Consider the following 17,312-nt stretch of genomic DNA (forward strand, 5'->3'; position numbering starts at 1 on the left):
TGCCATTTGGATGTAACTGCAAGTAGTCTGAGGGGAAGCTCTGCTTGGAGCAGAGTGTTCCTTCAGTCCTGCTGGCCACAAAATGAGAGAAAATCTAAATGCTCCCAATTCCACCCTTGAACATGTCAAACACGTGTAAGAAAAAAGAGCTTGAAATGAGAGCAAGGGCATTGCCTGGTGCAGAAATGATGGAGTGATGGACAAACTCGTGGTATCATTTGACTGTAAAGCAACTTGTTTTACACAACTAGCACAGCTCGAGGAATCAAGGCACAATCCAAATCATTGTCTAGGACCAAGCACACAGCAGGGGAACAAAAGAGCCCAAATCTGTCCTTGCAGCTCCTTTGACTGGAGCTGCTTGTACAGGTGCAGCTCAGAGAGACAAATGCAGCAGCAAGTGCTCAGCAGGATACAAAGAACATGGTCTGCAGGAAGAGAGGGATGTCCAGGACATGTATCCTGTACAAAGGATCCACTGGATGGGGGTCATTTATTCACGCTCTGTCCTTTGAGGTGTTCTGTGTGTGCTCATTCATTCAATCTGCAGCCACGATGTGACTACATGGCAATAGTCACTGTTGTGACACCTCTCCCAGGCTGGGAGTGAGGGATCACAAGCCCCTTCTGCAGGGGGGCAGATGGAAACAGAAGCCACCAGCCCAGGCAGGGGTTGGGCAGCAAGGCTTGAACAGAACAGCCACAGGAGTGGGGTGTGAGCTCCTGCAGCAAAGTCACAGCAATTCAGTCCTGTCCTCTCACCCCCCAACAAGGCTGGGATTATTTCAAAGCAGGGGCACATCAGCCATTACATCTGTGCAAACACACCACGGGAAATCGAATTGTAAAGACATCAGCAATGAAGGCAGGCTTTGGGTTTGTTTGTTCAGGTATCAATATCCACTAAGGACATTGATAATTGGCACAGCAGTGAAGGCTCCCGGGGCAGGGGGAAGGTGAACAGGCCAAGGTGGGCAAAAAGCAAACCTGGTCTCTCTGGGATGCCCTCCTGCCTCAAGAACAGCCTGGGAACTGCTGTGAAGCAGGGAGTGCTCAATTAGTCTGGGGGAGGGAAGCATCACACAAACATGTTCTGGGCAGTGTCACTCACTCTGGCATTTCACTTGACATTCATCCAGAAGTTCAAGACAGGAAGCTGCCAGAGACACCATTCAGCTCCAAGCTCTTCCCTCTGCTCCTGAAAACATCAAATAACCAGAACATTGCTTGCAGCAGAACTGTACCTGCTCTTCCTCGTGTATTGTTCAAAGCATAAGGCATCCTTTTCCCACCACAGATGATAAAAGGTTGGTTTGTTGGTTTGTTTGTTTGTCTGTCCATTTCCTTCAATGTTTAAACATTTATATTATAGGGAATTTCTTCTTTGGAGGTTAAAATAATGAAAGAGACCAGAATTGTTTTAACAATTCACCTAATGTGGCTCAAATGTTCATGTCTCATCTCTGCTCTTGAATCTTGGGTGCCAGTTGAACACCTACAATAAGACACCCAGTTTTAATGTAAGCATCAGCATTTAGCACACATTTACTCAGAGAAATCAAGCCCATGAAAACTACAAATAACTCCAAAAAATCCAGGAGAGTCTCTTTTAAAAACCTCCATGAAGAGACTTCTTTTAGTGCTGTGAGTGCCTTCAAGTGATTCACGAATTAACAAGCACAGAGTATGAATAAACTGAGTAGCTGAAGAGGGGCAGGGGAGCAGAACTCTGTCTTTCTGCATCAGAAGACCATTGAAAAGGAAATAAAACCCCCAAACCCACAAGACTGCAGGGAATGCAGCATCACACTTTCCTCCAGGGGTCTTCCACTGTCACAGACATCCTAAAAATAAGGGGGGAAAAGCTGCTTTGCCTTTTTTCCATCCATGCAGAAGGAAATCCATCTCTTATGCATACTGTGTGTCTCTGTAGTGCATCAAGCATTAGCACATACAGGCATGAAATAAGATTAATAATAATATGTATTTGTTGCTACAAATTCATTCTTTTGCATCAAGACCTTTGAGTAAGTTAATCACTTCAGCAAACACTGAAGAACATCCTGAAGACAATGGGGCTTTGGGGCTTTCCCTCACTGTAAATATAAACTTTTCTTTGATCAGCTCCCAATATCAATAAAACAGTGTGTGAATGCAGAACTCACCAGATTCCACCAGATCCCACAGAGACACTCTTGAAACAAGCAAAGTTTGGAACAGAGAAGACAAACTAAGCAGGTAATCAATTTTTGGACTCTGTTTTGGACTCTGTCCCTGCCTTGTCTTCTTTCCTGCCCCTCCTGGGATGGAAGCAATGCTGTTTATCTGTTCACCTTTCCCAAACCTCAGCCATCATCATTCCCCAACACAGAGAAACTCTCACAGCCAAAGGGAATTCTACTTTACATGTGAAAAGTCTTGTCACTTCAAGAACTGAAAAAGGCAATGAAAAAATAGATCCTCTGTTTTGGGGAGGAACCTAAAAATAACAACAACAACAAACCCTAAAACCAGTTTGCTCTAGTTATGATAATCCAGGCATAACATTTATATGAGAACATAAAATACAGCACACAGCTGTAAGTAAAACAATATGTGTGTTGTTGAATAATGGGAAAATAGCTTGCCAATAAGGATATATTTTGAGCAAATGAAAGATGACCTGGAATTGACTCTGGAGTAACAATTTGATTACTTATAAAAATAGGAGGTAGGGGAAGAGAAAAAGGGAGAGGAAGCAGTGGTTGGGAAGAGCTTATGTTATGTGGTATTTGATGTATTTACTTTGAAAAGTTTCCTTTTGATGAATAATAAAAACAATGCTGTAACAGCCACCTTCATGCCAAAAACTAAGATTGGCTGGGGGTTTTACAGCTAATGTGGCTCTGCTCACCCAGATTCTTCTTCGTGTCACAAGGCCACGTCTGAGCTCAGATGGTGGAATTGAAGCAAAAGAGGCTGAATAAAGAATGACTCTGAAAGGTGAAGGGAGAGAAGAGCATGTGGCACAGCTCCTTGAGAGAGACCTTGCTGGCTCTCCAGCCTGCAAATTGTTTCCATGCTGGTGTGCAGAGCAACAAACTGGTGTGCCTTGGAAGGAGCCCAACACACTTACCAGCTAATGCATTTCTTTCTTTCCATACCCAAGGTGAGCTCAGTGTTCATAAAAGCACCAGATTGCCAGGCCTGTTGGCTCAATCAACGTGCCACCACTGGTAAGACATTCACCCCTCAGGCTCCAGGTCCTGGCAGGGGGAAGAGGGGAAACAACACAACCCCGTGCCAGGTTATTGCTGGGAAAGATCATTTCCTACACTTGCAAAATATTTGGGAGGAGTGTTGTGGTGCAGGGCCCTGGAAAAAGCAGCAGGTGAATGGAGCACATTCCACTCTATCAGCTCAAGGGATTAATGGCAAAACTACTTTTTTTGAGCTCCTCAACCCTCAGAGACATCAGAGCTAAGGATGGCCCTGTGACTCCCTGGATTCTTGTCTTTCTGTCAGTGCCAAATGCAATGGTGATTTCTAGAACAGAACTAGTATAAAGCAAGAGAAAGGAGGAAAATCAACTCATTTTAGACTAGTTTAGAACTTCTCTAGAATTAGAAAAGCTTCTTTGGGTTTCTTTCCACCTGTACTCATGCATTCTGATTTTCCCCCTGTGAAAAAAACACGACTCTCATCTTTGTCCTCTTCTCCTTTCCCATATGTGTGACCTTTTCCCTTTGCTGGTTCTCTCCATTTATGGATCTTTGCCCATCTCTCTCTCTCTCTCTCTCATCTTAAATATCAGCCTAAAAGTCTTTCTCTCCAGTCCTTGAAGAACACAGTATTGAGGTCGATGGCAATACATTTCTGCCCAGCTCAGAAGCTGAGGGTCTTCCTTGAAAAACACCTCAGACAGTTGATTTCATAGCAATGAGGGATCAAACTGCAAGCCTTGTCCTCATTTCCAGCCAACCCAAGCTTACATGAAAGCTCCCTGTGATGCACAAATAAACATTTACTAGGTGGATTTCAGGAACTATTCCTGCCTTGCAAAAACAGTGTCAGTGTTTGAGCCAGGCTTTCTGTCCACTGGGTTTCTTGTTGTGGCATCCTGACAGGTTTCTTCTCCACTTTCTCAGCTGGACCTGTTCACAGGAAGCAGGAGGACCAAGATTTGTGTCAGCATTTTGTTGCTTTACACGACTAATTCAACAAAGGTCAAGCAGTGAGAAGCAAAGGATGGAGGAGCAAGTACAGAGGCAACACTGAGAAGTGAACCTGATTAATTTTTCCCTTGGAAACACCAGAGAGACAATCACTGTCCTTGGAGAACACGAGTTTGTTAACAGAGATGTTGCCATCATTACTGGGATGACTAAAATGTGGAGTGCAGCTACTTCATCTTTTATACAGCTCTGTGTCCACAGAGGGTAAAGCTTTTAGAAAGCAATAAGCCAGCAGAAAGTCAAAGTTATTAATCTGTGGTATTTTATCTCTTTGCTCTGGCTACATCTATTAGCCATGCATGGGACTCTCTAAACAAAAGCCTTTCTTACGTCCTCTTTTTACCTCCCCTTCCTTTGTTCTTTTATTGGTTTAAGCTGTAATTTACCAGGTCAAGAAAATAATTCCCATTTTTATTACAAGTCACTATAAATAATAAGTCCTACATATGTTGGGAGTAAGAACAAGAAGTAATTATTTGCCAAGGTCTGCCTCTCCTAGGAAAGGAAAAGCAGCCATCAGTTGTGTAGGTTTTTTAATAAAGTGGGTATCATCATGTGCTCTGAGCAGAGAAAGAAAACAGAATGGGAAGGAACTTGTTGGCACCTTGAAGTTGTATTTCAGGGGTTTTTTTCACCAGAAATTATTGTGGTGTGGGGAAAGGGCTCCAAGTTACATTCATTCTCAAATCACCAGTGATCCCTTATCGTTTGCTTCTTATCATTAGGTTTCTTTATTGTTTTATAGGAGGATTTGGGATTGCCTTATAATTCATTCCAGATGTCTCCCTGCACTCCCCTTGTAAGAGGGCAGTTGATGAGAAAAACCCTCCTCACTGTAGATGTGAAAGGGCAAACCAGCTCAGATATTCCTTCCTGACTCTGTACACGAGTACATCTCATGGAGGAGACCTGGGTACCAAGCAGCAATCAGACAACTGTGCCCCAGGGCAGTGTCCATCTGTCCTCCCAGTGGAGACCACTCTCTTCCCTGGTATCTCCTTTGCTTTTTTCCCCCCAATAAGTCTGAAAAGGAACCCCCCAGTTTTATGCACTACTCCAACCTTCAGGATCTGGAGCAGCATTCCTGCTTTGCCGAGTCAGAGCCAATTTAAACCAGCCACTTTAATGTGGTTTGCCATTTAGGCTGTGAGCCTTTCTCTTCACTCTCCCCATCAGCCACCTCGGGGGGGATGAGCACCAATGGTTACTGCAAAGTTCTGTCAAAGTGGATCTTTGTCTTTCCCCTGTAGGTTTCTTTGCTCTCCCATCAGCTGCCATTCCCTGTGCTTCCATGGAATGCACAGGTCAGCGAGATTCCACACACAAACACCCAGCATGTCTCTCTACCACTGCACTGCTGCCTTTTTAGTTTTTTTTTTTTTTTTTGGTCAAATTTTACAGCATTTTAGAACACAGACATTGCTATTGTGGCAACCTTTTAACTAGTAAGGAAGAAGCTTTTACAATTGCATTTCTGAAAAGACTCCAATTTATTTCTCCTAGAGATCCTTGGGATAAAAAGCAGATTAACATTCAGAAGTAAGTTAAATGAAAAATTGAGGCTGCTCAGAGGGAGATATTAAAGGCTGATTGGCACAAAAGGGTAGTTTCTGGCAAACTTCTCTGAGCACGAAAAGAAAAGGGTCAAGAGTCATCTGCTGAAGTAATGATCTCCAAGGCAAAAATATTGGCTGGCCCATCCCATAACTACAATAGACTATTATATGTATGTTCTATAGGCTGAATGCATCAATTATACTCATCATGCAGCTTCTTGAACATGCTTAACTTGCTATTTCCTTTTATTCAATGTGATAGCACATAAATTAATACAAAGCCATACATGAGAGTATTTTATACCTTCCCTCCTCTGTTTTAAATTTGGAGGATCAGTGGTTTCACTATGAATAATTTAGAGGGAAAAACGTTCAGCACTGAGGGGGGTGGTAGGCCATGTCTGTGTCTGCCAGAGAAGTTCTGTCCACTGACCACACTTAGGCAGGATGGGAAACAGCTTTGCCAATCAATACAGGACAATAATTCGCCTTCTAACAGGAAATGAGGACTCAGTGCAATACTGCACTTTTAATTTTAATGCAATTTAAAAGAAAAAACCACCCAGAACCAGATGCTCATCAGAAGACCATTAAATGTTATTACTAGATGCTGCTTCCCTTAGGAACTCTCATGGTTAAAAATCAACAAGCAGCACCCCAGACCCTGTTATAGTGAATCTCTTCAGCTGCAGTCCAGTTGAGAGGTCTGACAGCTCACAAGACTCATCACAATTTTGGTTATTTCTCAAAAGGCAAGCTGAGATGAGCATAATTGCTGTGTGTTTACAGACCTTCTCACCACAAAGCCACTCATGCTCTCCTTCCCCAAGCTGGCTCCAACACAGCTTTGTGTCCCCTCAGCTTTTTCCTCTCTCCTTTCCCAGGTGCATGTGCTGTTTCATTCCTCGAGAAGGATTGAACATTGGCCCAATCACATGCATGTGGCTTCCTGCAGGAAAGCAACAGCATCCCTCAGAGGATGGAGGGAGGGAGGGATGGATGGGTGGATGGGTGGATGGATGGATGGATGGGTGGGTGGGTGGGTGGGTGGGTGGATGGGTGGGTGGGTGGGTGGATGGATGGATGGGTGGGTGGATGGATGGACGGGTGGATAGGTGGATGGAGGGGTGGAGGGAGGGAGGGAGGGAGGGAGGGAGGGAGGGAGGGAGGGAGGGAGGGAGGGAGGGATGGGGTGATGGATGGATGGATGGATGGATGGATGGATGGATGGATGGATGGATGGATGAAGAGATGGAGGGAGGGATGGAGGGAGCTCCAAGCAGGGCTCCTGCACAAGGAGCCCTTCTGGATTGCCACTACTCTCCCCCTTCCCCATTAGATCACAGCAGAGGGAGTGTTCCCTTCCATCACACACCACTCTGCTCTCCTGGCATGGAAAACTGGTTGTGACAATGCTCCAAGATTTAACATAGTGATAGACTCCCAGAGTTTCACCCACTGCTAGTTTGACATTTTTCTGGGAGAAGGAACCACGGAGATGGTTCTGCCTGCAGACCTGCTGCAAACTGAAATCATAGGAAGACTCGTCTCTGGTTAAGTCAATGGTTTACCAAAATTGAGGAACCTGAGAAGTGAGGAATGGTGCCCAGGACACACAGCAGTCAAAGCCTTGGAAAATTCAGGTGACTTTTCCTGCTCTGCTGCAGCCACTTAGGACCCATCACTCAACTGCAGCAGTCCCAGGGACTAACAGTGTTATGTGAAAAAAGGGACACAGGTACCTCTCTCCATGTCACAGGGATGTAAGGATGAATACACTAAAAATTGTGCAGAGTTCAAAACACAGTGACCCCAGAAAGGCTTTACATTCACACAAAATTATCAGGATTTATTTTAGCTCCCCATGCTCAAAAAAAAAAAAAAGAGAGCAATGTAGAGTACCAACACTTCAACTGTGAAATTGGAGAGATCCTTAATTCAAAAATGCAAAACTTCTCAGACTTCTGTAAGGTTTGGGGGACTTAAATAGCAATCATGCTTCACCTGTTCACATTTCTTTTCCTCAGCCTTCAAATAAACATGAAACATGTGGACCAAACAGTCAGCAGCAACTTTGCTCACTGACTGGACAGAGGGAAGTGAGGGGTGTGCAGTGCTGAAGTGGCACCTGGCATTGCTCTCTGTTCAAACAGGACCAGCTTCATGTTCACAGCAGACACCTTTAAGTGGTCAGAGATGCAACCCCCAATGCTGCAGTGAGAGTTCTGAGAGTCTTCTAGGAAATGAAGCCAAGCAGCTACAGCACCTCAGCACTAAGGAGTAATTGACCACTTTGATATGAGAATTGATTATCGTGCATTGATTAAGGATGACAAGAGAGCATACACTGTCCAGATGACTTTCAAATTACAAAGACACAGACTTCAAAGCTTATTTGGATTCACACAACAAAATAGACAGTGTTATCTACAATGTAAAAAATATTATCCTCTCAAATGAGGAAAGAATTTTATAACAGCGAATGGTGAAAAGGCACAACCTGAAATAAGGAACTAATCTATGCTATGAAATAGCTTCAATCTGTCCTGAGGACTCTAATCATACCCAGATGATAACATGGGACTGATTGGGTGTCTCTGGCAGCAATTCTTATCAAGGCCACATTATAAGAATGACAATAGCAGAAGAAAAATTGGTTGGTAGAGGGTGGTTAAGAAGGCCTGAAGACATGTGCAAACAGATGCTTCAATCCATGTAAAACTCCCTGGTCTGGTGGTTGCAAGTAAAAGCAGCAACTACTGTGGGTCATTCCCAGCCGTGCTGAGATGCTTTACATAAATTCAGCTAAACACAGGCTGGAGAATAGTTTTGCTTCACGGTAAAAGCAAACCAATTTGCAACCACTTGCAATCAGCAAAGCATCTTGACTTGCTTCCTGGATTTAAAAGCTTTTTCAAGCTCTCCTTAATTGCACATTGTTTTAATTGCCATGATTCTACCTCTAGAGCTGTAAGGGAATGGTGCAGTTGTTGCTATTGATTTATATTATTACTCCAGACAGGAATCAGGACCATGTTTCCTTTGTCACAGTGGCAAAGTTTTCAAAGATATGACCCTGCTCAGAGAGTTTTATCTAAATCTGCATGACCAGAAGCAACCAGTGGCTGCAAGAAAGTAATGACAGCAGAAAAATCTCACATTGCTCAAAGCAATGGGCTCAGTACAAAGTTAGAGCTTCAGTCCTACCACTGCTCAGCTTTCAGGGTGAGCACAGAGGAGACCAGACACAAACCACAGTACACTTGCTGCCTAGTGAAGGTGCAAAATAACCATGTAAGAAGCATTGTGGGTGCAGCCAACTGGATCCAACTCTCCAGGCTGTCCTATGGGAACACTGCTCTTTCCTTTGGGGAGAAATTAGAGATGTTTTGCACCATGCTTACACCAACTGCAAAGGAATCTTGTGCTTGCTTTTACAACCCCATCCCACTGTTGGAGGACCTATAGAGCAATAAAGGCATGACCTGCCCACCCCAGCCCCAGAGCCCTGAGAGCAGGTTGTGATGCTGAGGGAAGAGGCAGAATTTCTTCCTCCTGTCCTGTGCCTCCCTGTGCCAAAACCCCATAATGATTATGAGGCTGTAACTCTGCACTGTTACCCAGGCTGAAGAGGAATTAATGCAGCTGGATTTGGAAGGACAAAGAAACCTGACATTGTACTATGATCAATGTTCATTGATCTGACGCTAATTAGTAAGGAAGAAAATCTTTTAAAATATTGGAATTCCGTATCATCACTTGATTATTCATTCTAGATTAGTACTGGCTCCTCATTGTATTTGACTCCAAATGCTTGCAAATATTTCTTATTAAGCACAGTGAAAGGTAAGCAACTGAACAAAATTGCCACCTCTTTCTCCTGCCTTTGTTCAGCTTAGCACTGCACTTTGCATGAGGAGATGCTTTGCATGAGCTTTGGGATTTGGATCCCTAATGTCATCTCCTCTAATGTAAACATCTAAACCCCTCTAATCTTTTCTTTAATAAAGCTTCTTACAGACTGATTGTGTCTTGTGAAAGTGAGTCAGTTTCCTGTGTGAAACAAAATGTTCACAGGTCGCAGTGCCCTGTTTTCTATTCTCTGAAAGTTTCTGATGTTGGTTTCTGTATGAATGAGTCCTTCAAACACCTCCTTAACCTGGCTCCTGGTGTCCCTCCATAGGGCTCTTCTGAGCCCATTTCCTTTGTAACCAGCCCCAAACTTTACAATTCCTCATTGAAATGGGCAGTGCATGGAAATGATGCACCTCAGGAGAGCGTGCAGGGTTGGCATTCACAGCCCCTTCAGGAGGGCAGTGATTATTGTCACATGTAGTCACTGTCTCAGACAGGTACCAGTACCTGAATGAACACTATTCTGTTCCTGTCCTCACTAAAACATTTTTCTTCCCCATTTCTTAGTGTGCTGCTGCTCCACTCAAAACCTCAGAACTTCAGGATGGAAGAATGAGGGAGGACAAGGGGTGAAACCAGCAACAAAGGTGCCCAAATTAACTGGATCTGGCCCAGTTTTTCACACCCAGCTCAGCTAAAAGGGGCTCTGCAAGGTCTGTGCTTTGTGCTGTAGCTATCAAGGGTCTGTGGAAGCTGTTGAGCCCCTGCAGAACAGAAAATCTTATGATGGACATCACTGATCAGGCAGAGAGGTGGCAATGGTCAAAGCACCAAGAACCAGACTAGGAGGGCAGTGAAAATAAAATCCTTAAAAGTGGTATCTTTCAAACAGACTAAATTTCTCCCAGGGCATGGAGTGGTTGGAAGGGGTAGTCCTACAAAGTTGTAAATTCCAGAAAGAAGTGAAAGACAAAAAGCAAAACAAAAGCCAAAACTGTTTCCTTTGAGCCGGAATCGAACCAGCGACCTAAGGATCACTTTCTAGACAGCCTACAGTCCTCCGCTCTACCAGCTGAGCTATCAAAGGAAGGCAAGGGAGTGCCAAGAATGAGTCAAGACTGCATCAACAATAGCCTTAGGCTTTCCTGGGCCTCCATATGTATTGCTTTTCACAACAGCAAAACAGTATCCAAAAAAAGGCACTAAGTTAACTTTCCTGCAAAATTGGGGTTTGGTTACAAAACTGCCAGTTTTCTGCCAGATAGTTCACAGCTCTTGTGAGACTGATGCTCGTGGTGGCATTAAGGTTGGAGCTCCTCTCATGACCCATATGAAATCTGTCTACAGCTTGACAAAGAAATTTGCCCATTCCAGGTGACCTTGCCACGTTTTTCCTAAGCTGAACCATGAGAAGAGAGAGAACTCTCCTCCACACAATTCCAAACAACAGTTCTCCAGCCAAACCCAAGAACAAAATAGCAAACAAATCAGTTACCCCACTCCCTGACAGCTTCCATAGTGAGGAAGAGAAGAAAAGGATGGAAAGAAATAACCAGGGAGGTTTTAATTCAAATCCCACAGTGCATGTAAGACCCTTCACACATAGACAAGGCTGCAATGTCTGGCATTGCAACCAGTGGCCTACCCAGGCTCTGGAAGGCTGAACCCTTTGTGAAACATCTGTGTGAGTTCCACAGCTCAGAGTAAACTGTTCTCGTTTGGAATTCCAGTGATCCACGAGCATTTGTGCACCTGAGCAGCAGGACAGGGTGGGAGGTGATAGGAACAAGCTGCAACCAGAGAAATCTTGTTATGAGGGGAGAAAAATACCATGAGAGTAAAAATTTTCACCATTGCAAAAGTTGTACAGAAGGTGGAACCTCCAAAGCTTGGCTGGACACAGCCCTGACCAATGTGATGTAACTTTAAACTCTATCCTGTCTGGAGGAAGAGGTTGGACCAGATGATCTTCAGAGGTTTTTAGCAAACATACACAACAGTGACCTGCATGTCAGGAGGGTGAGTTCACAGAGCAGCTGAACTCACAGCAGAATTACCACCCCATACACCTCTGTTTGAAAAATACAGCTCTTTGTCCTACAATCAAACTCACACAATTTTATTTATTTTCATACTAACAGACATCTTAATACTTCTCTACTTCTCAAAGCAGCACAGATCTTGAAAGAAGCTCAATAAAATGTCTCTGTTTTTACTTTACCAAGGTACTGTTGGAGCTTTTCAGAGGCCTAATCCTGGGGCTTGTGATGTGCCCTGACAGGAACCCCCCAGCAACAGATACTGTAAAGAAAAGCACGTGGTGGAGAGAAACAGGACTTGCTATGTGATTGTCGGGGCAATTCCTGCACTCTCTGAGGTCAGATGGTCTGGGTGGAAAGAGGACCCATGTGCAGAAATGTGGGGTTCATTTTGTACAGGAGAAAAAAGGAACCCCAGCTCCTGCTGGGCATTGGAATGGGCTGCCCAGAGAGGGGGTGGATTCTCCATCCCTGGAGGTTTTTAAGAATCATAGAATCATAGAATGGATTGGGTTGGAAAAGACCTCTGAGATCAAGTCCAACCCTTGGGCCAACTCCTGTCCCTTTACCAGATCATGGCACTCAGTGCCACGGCCAAGCTCAGTTTAAAAACCTCCAGGGATGGGGAATCCACCCCCTCTCTGGGCAGCCCATTCCAATGCCTGAGCACTCTCTCTGCAAAGAATTTTTTCCTGATATCCAACTTGATGAGACCGGTCATGGCACTGAGTGCCATGATCTGGTAATCAAAGTGGGGTTGGATTAAGGATTGGACTTGATGATCTTGGAAGTCTCTTCCAACCCAACTGATTCTGTGATTCCTACATCAGAGCAGATGGCACAGCCCCACAGATCGAATCCTTTCCAGTTTGCAACCCCCACAGTTTTTCCAGGGGCATTTAAATATCCTTTCAAGGCAATTTAAGCCCATTGACATGAGTCTGCCTTACCTGAGTTACCTTTCACAGACCCCTTAAAGATAATTTGCTGCTTTCACCCACGCCTTCAGTGACCCCAAACCCAAAAATTACTGCTCTACTCAGTTTAAGTCGTTGGCACTGTCATCTAATCCAGCGCTAAAGTAACACATACAGACTTTAGGGCAAGTATCACCATCTCTTTGCTGTCAGAAGTTGTTACTGGTGAAGATAACCCTAAACAATTTGTATTTTCCTGTAAGAAATCAGTAGTGGTTTAAGTCAAGATAAAAATTCAAATGGATCAGATAAAAAGTGGCTGCTGTTACTATCTATGCAGGAACAAATGGGATGCAGAAACCACAGTGTTGCCTTGACAATAGAAAGCATTGGAGATCTCTTTTTGTGAAACTTGCTAGCAGTGATGTATGGGTGATTTGTGAAAGATATTCTCCTAAACTACAAATGTACCCTCCAGGGCAGCTTTTCAAAGTAGATATTCCTAGGAAAAATTAATTAATTTTTTCTTCTTCTTCTTTTTTTTTTTTTTGAACTTGGTAAGCTTTGAATGCGTAACAGAATTAAATTTTGGCATGGAGTTCATGCAAGATCTCTGATTATTTTGATTCTTTGAACTGATTAAATGAAGATACCAAGCTTTGAGAGCCACGTGACTGGAGCCCTGAGCTATATAAAGGGAACAGCTCACCTGTTTCATGTGGTGTAGAATAAGATGAAAGGAAAGGATGTAGTTTGAAAGCAGGATGGAGAACAGCCAGAGGTAAAGCTACTAATAGGTGGACTGAATAATTACACTTGGTAATGCTGTGTGTTTTGTTAAGCTCAGATTGGCATAGATAGTCTCCAGTGTTTTGTATACTTGCAGGCTGACTTTCCAAGGTGGCTTTAAAGGGTTTTGTTTGTTTGTTTGTTTGTTTGTTTGTTTGTTTTCCAGTGAAAACCTTTTTAAAATTTGGTTGATTCTGTGTGACTTGCAGGAATTGTTTTCTCTTCGTTTGAGGTGGAAGAAACACTCACGTGCTCTGAATAAGAGCATTAGACTGGACCCGTAATAAATTTGTGAAATCCTTGGGTTCACTTTATCTCTGCCCGGTGTGTGTTACACGCCACTGGTTGACTGCTGTGGTTTCTGCACCACCAGCAGCGATGACCTCAGGGTATATCTCCACTTGGCAGCTTTGTGCGACACTCCTGCAAGACAGGAGGTTTTCCTAAAGGCTGCTCCTCACAACAACTCAATTTAGAGTCTGAAGCATCCGGGAAACAATCGCCTTCCTCTCGTCTACCTGTTAAAATTCAAGATAGAAATCTCTTCGGGCCAGGGACTATCTTTGCACTTAAATGCTGAATAGCAGCTGGCACGACAGACCCCCAGCCCCGCCTGATGCCCCCAGGCTCTGCTGTGATGTAAATAATATGTAGACTCCTTGGGACAGCTTCAGAGACAATCCTAATAAAAGTCAGTGTGAATGAATGCCAAGGGGCAGGAAGGTGGGAATGAAGAAAGAAAAGAACTGGGAGAGTACAAGAGGGTTTCATATAAAGGAAGTTTGATTGCATTGCCACAACATGGGCTGTATTTAAGGAAATGCAGAGTTTATAGGACATTACTTACAGCTACCAGTTTTTATTGTGCTCAGAGATTCCATTTAATGCTTCTGATGCTGCTGTTACCAGTAAGAAAGTATCCTTTGGGTATTCGAAACCTAAACTGTACATGCTTATCGTATATACAGGTATAACTGGCTGAATTTTGCTATATAACAAACTTAGAGGTCTGGGGTGGCTTTTAATTAAAAAAAAATACAGGTAAATTACTTTAATTCTGTTTTCTTCCTGTGTATGGCCAGTAGTAGAAAGCAATTAAAGCACAAAAGCTGAAGTCCCATGGCAGTGCCCAGGCATCAGATGAGCCTCTTCAAGCCAACAGGTTGGCACCAGCAGCCACAGCGATTCTACAGGTGCCTGAGAGCTCTCCCCATCAGAGGGCATGGGAAGAAGGGCCCTCCACGCAGCTGTCACCTATTCTTCAACAAGTTCAATGCTCAGCCATCCTAAGTTACAAAACGCAGTGAGGAGCATTCCTGTCTTCTCCCCCACAAAGTGTTCCAAGTCCTGCCCTTCTCCTGGTGAAAGACAAGACTAATAACGTGTGAGCTCTTTGATGATGATCAACCCAGAAAGTTTGGATAATTGGGTGGCAATTAACCCCAGTTGGGACATGGCATTATTCAGATACACCAGACTAGCTCCTCGCTGCTGCAAATTCTAAGCCATCAGAGAGCCTGACCTCTACGTAGATTAGCTTCGTTTCCATCCAACCAGTAAAGCTCTTTTTGTTTGTTTGTTTGTTTGAGCTGTTTTTTTTCTCTGTGCGCATTTACTCCTCTGCAGTAGCAGCTGTAAAGTCTCACTGGAGGCTTCTGTGTCCAAAGGGCTGTGTTATCTGAGGGAGGGCAGCAGTGCAGGGCACAAAGGCAGCGCTGTTTGGGACACGGGAGAGCTCTGCCCCTCCTGTGACTGCTGCGCTTCAGGTGGCAGCACTTCCACCCAGCCACTTCCCTTCCCTTGCTCATCAGGCCTCTCAAACTATAAAAGCCCTAATGAAAATGAAACATGCATGTCATACATAACGAGGAAAGGCTCAATTGCTGGCGAAAAAAAAAAGAAAAAGTGTGAAATTACAGTATCAGTGTGAGAGGCAGAGATATGAGCCCTCATTCCCCAGGAGAGAATTTGAAAGTGCATAATTTTCTCCATTCACAAGTGGCATTTTAAGGGGCAGCTTTTGGAAGCTGAGAGGAAAACCCAGAAGAAAAACAGCACTTACAAGTGGAGGGAATATTTCTGCCCGAAATATTTGGGACCCTTTTTTGATACAGAAGCACTGGGAGATGTGTCTGCACAGCCCTGTTGAACTGCTGTGGTTCCTAATGTGTTCTACCCACAGCTGATGCTTTAGCCAGTCTTTCTGAACACTCAACAACAAACCCTTTAGGGTCATTAAAAACAAACAAACAAAAAGAACTCAAAACTGGGATACAACCCTTTGGGAGGTTTTCCTCTTCATGGAAGAATTTAGAAGTCCTGGGTAAGGAGGAGAGTTGCCTGTGTCAGGTCTGGCTGTGGCAGGGGATACTTGTCTCTTGCACTCATGAGAATCTAATTTATTTTTAAAGAGCACTTTAATACAGCATAACAATATTACCACACATCTTGCTCAAGCAAAGAATTTTTCCAATCTATATTCAGTGCCAGATAGAGTGGCTATAAAATGAGTTACTGTACCTTAAATCTCTGCCTTGGCTACAGTGGCAGGAAGCTAATTAGACACTGACCATGTCTTCTCCATCCAAATCCACACTACTTGGACATGGAAGAATCACCAGCTGTGTGAGAGCTCACGTTTCTGGAGGGAGTTTAAAGCAGAAATAAGAGGTAAAGGAGTGCAGAACTGCAGCCACTGTGGGGCCCAAAGCAGTGAAGCAGCAGCATTTAAACTCTTTTCCAGCTGAACTTTACCACCTGACAGTGCAGCCAAGATATGTTAGAAGCATGTCTGAGGCATGAATGCTGGCTCAGACCACACGTAAAACACAGCTCCAAACACAGTCTGACTTTTCCAGGTCATTCTTAAATTCCAGAGCCAACTGCTCATACTAATCCTGATGGAGCAGACCAGACATATTTCATGGCCCACGAGGCTACTGAGCTTCTCAACTCTGGCAACCTTTACTGGTTTGTGATAGACCTGGACCCACCAGGACTCAGCAGAGCAGCTAACAGTGGTTTTAAACCTGGTATTTATTTCAGCCATCAGAAGCAAAAACCTCTGGTCAGACATGAGTGTTTTCTGAGGCCTCTTTTGCAAGTATTGGAGTTGCTGGGAATTTATTCTTGAGAATGACTGTCATATTATTTAAAAAAAATCATCTGTTCTGTCCTCACTTCCTTATGAGGAGTTGGGCTCCTATGCCCATATATTAATATGATTCTCTTTTCTGGTATTTCTTCCTCTACATAATCAGACCCAACATTTCAGATGTCACCAAGTACCAAGCAGGGAGAAGGGCAGGGTTAATATCAAATTTAAACACAGGTCAAAACATCCTTTCTGAAAAAGGAATGAGCAAATTTCAAGAGACAAGAACGAACACCCAAAGTGATGGCTACATCCCTACAAAGCTGCACAAGCCTCCCTTTTTTCTTAGGTTAGGCTCAGAGATGGCACTCAGAAGAGAGCTGGGCCAAGGGATTTTATTGCTACTACTTTGTGGGTATTATTTGTATTGCTGGAGCACTCTGGGACCCCAAATGGGGATTAGTGCCCTGTTGAACTTGGCATTATAAAAACAAACACCACAAAGACAGTTCCCTGCCCCTGAGAGCTAATCTTTGGCCATTTCTCTGAAGCATCTGGGGCCAGAGCAGGGCATGAGGAAGTGTATTAGGGTGTACTACATGGACTGAACTTAATCTTATTTCTGTAACCCTTGTCCTTCCTTAACCTATTGCCCCATTCCTGTTTGTTAACCTAACTCATCAATTCAGTCTAAATTTAATTTGTGAGCTTCTTGGACAGAAGTCTCTGTGTCTCTGTGGGGATTTTTTTTATCTCTTACATGGTTTTAAGCCACAAAAATGAATATACATCATTGAAACATGAAAGAAAGTAACTTCATTCCGTCTCTAATAAAGAAATGGGTACAA

General features: G+C 43.8%; 1 long non-coding RNA gene and 1 other non-coding gene across 2 annotated transcripts in view; both read right to left on the reverse strand.

The window, feature by feature from the left end:
- The window catches only part of LOC139670816 (uncharacterized), a 233,454-nt gene that overhangs the window by 202,573 nt on the left and 13,569 nt on the right, over positions 1-17,312 (reverse strand). The window lies entirely within an intron of this gene.
- TRNAY-GUA (transfer RNA tyrosine (anticodon GUA)) lies at positions 10,625-10,712 on the reverse strand. Its single transcript is given in 2 exon segments — positions 10,625-10,660; positions 10,676-10,712. It is a non-coding gene; the product is annotated as a tRNA-Tyr (tRNA).

This window comes from Pithys albifrons, chromosome 4 (assembly GCF_047495875.1).
Source record: "Pithys albifrons albifrons isolate INPA30051 chromosome 4, PitAlb_v1, whole genome shotgun sequence".
NCBI classification, from domain to species: domain Eukaryota; kingdom Metazoa; phylum Chordata; class Aves; order Passeriformes; family Thamnophilidae; genus Pithys; species Pithys albifrons.